The following is a 2,368-nucleotide window of genomic DNA, read 5'->3' on the forward strand; positions in this document are numbered from 1 at the left end:
AGACCATCGATCATGTATTTTTTCAGTGAAGTGGATATTCAGGAATTGATGAATATTCATTGGCATAAAAGAGATGAAATTTACGACTTCGTGTTATTATCTACATTGTTCCTGGAAATTATTACTTCTAGGATAATGTATAAAGAGAATGAATTCGATGTAAAAGTTTGATATGCTAACATCATCTACACCTACGCATATATTTCATTACATTGCACTGGCAAATAGAAATAAAATGGATAGATGACAATAACAACTGGCCGAGAAATTCCCACTTCATTAGAATGAACAAGATATGCAACACGAGTATTGGGAGTTGGTTCCAAGACTTTTGCTATTCACCCTCCTTGGAACCACCCGGCTAATAGTTGCTTGAGTTGAAACAAGCAAACATGCTTTTTCTCGCTCATCTCTTCGAATGTGGATGCAACTCCTCAAAGAAACGCCAGGATTCAGTGCATAATAATAGCTGATTATACGCTCTTTCGTAATTCATTACCAAGCATGACTTCATATTTCCATAGACGATACACACACACACACATCGATACGAATCTACATATTCAATGTAACCTAATTGTGATTTTGTTCATGCTCTGCATTGAAAAATCAAATTTGGCACGGTTTCTGTTTATTCAATATGTGTTTGATTCAGGCATAAAGATAAAAAAAATATATATATTAGGTCGATTAACTGCTACTAGATGGTGCAAGTATCAGGTATTTACAGAGGTCTCAGGGATTTTACAGTTTTAGGTAATTTAGTTACCATACATAAATGTTCAAAGCATGAAACACTTTCATGTTTTAAGAAATATGTATCTATAAATGATACTTCTTATGTTGTAAAGAGTAGGAAGTGCCGCCTCCCCATCATAGATGTTGCCATTTGGATAAGCAAACAATGCCAGGATATCGCATATGAAGAATATCCAACTACAAAGTCAACGATAACTTATATTATTTGAAGAAAGCGAAAGATCAAATGGCTTACTTAGTTTCAAAAAATATTCATTAATACACTTACTGGTTACTTATTTTCGACCAATCACACTCTTTGTTACAAACTACCTAGGGTTTTAGCATCATTCACGAAAATACTATTTACGCTATGTTTACTTCGACTCGTTGCCAGAGGTACAAAAGTGGGACCCAGAAAGTGTACTGAAATAAAATTCCGCAACTTTACATATATATATATATATATATATATATATATATATATATATATATATATATATATATATATATATATATATATATATATATATATATATATATATATATATATATATATATTTATATATGTGTGTGTGTGTGTGTGTGTGTGTGTGTGTAGATATGTGTTATATACCGGTGGACATATTGGTAATGCAGTACAAATTATTCCCTGTTGTATGTACTATTATTACTGCACTTGTGATCGTTATATACATGCACACATTATTTTACGCATCCCTGTGCCTCCTTGGTGACGATAATGACGTCATGCCATTTCATGTTCCCTCTTGCCTGTTCCTTCGAGCCGTGCGGGCGGCCTCCGCACGCCTCTTTCCGTGTTTCAGTGTTTCAATATAGCCTTTAAAGTGAAGCCTTTCATTCGGACCTAAGACAATAACTCGGACATCACCATACAATATATATATATATATATATGTATGTATGTACACACACACACACACACATATAGATGTATATAGATGTATATACATACATACATACATATATATATACATATGTAGAAAAAAATATATACATATATATATATATGTATGTATATATATGAATATACATACATACATACATACATATATATATATGTATATATACATACATACATATGTATAGAAATGTATATATATATATATATATATATATATATATATATATATATATATATATATATATATATACCTACACACACGCACACACATATATATACATACATATGTATATATATGTATATATGCATATGTATGTATGTGTATTATATATATATATATATATATATATATATATATATATATATATATATATATATATATATATATATACAATTGTTTTGAATACGATATTGTGCTTCATAGCGACCAAAAAGTTGTGGGTTAGGAGGATTAATGTAACGTGCATATCATGCTAGATGATCTAGTAGACAATAAGAATATCATCTTCGCGTCAACAACAACAGAGCCGCCAAACGACAAGAACCCACCCGTCAAAGAACAAGGAATCTCGCCGCCATTCACAAAGTTTTTCACCAAAACGAAAGTGAGGGAACTGATGACATCCCGCCGAGATTACTACGAGAATTCGCTCCCGTGCTCGCCACCCCCTTTAACTGCTCCATCACTGAGGGTGTGGTACCTGA

The sequence above is a fragment of the Penaeus vannamei genome, chromosome 9 (genome assembly GCF_042767895.1).
Source record: "Penaeus vannamei isolate JL-2024 chromosome 9, ASM4276789v1, whole genome shotgun sequence".
Classification (NCBI taxonomy): Eukaryota; Metazoa; Arthropoda; class Malacostraca; order Decapoda; family Penaeidae; genus Penaeus; species Penaeus vannamei.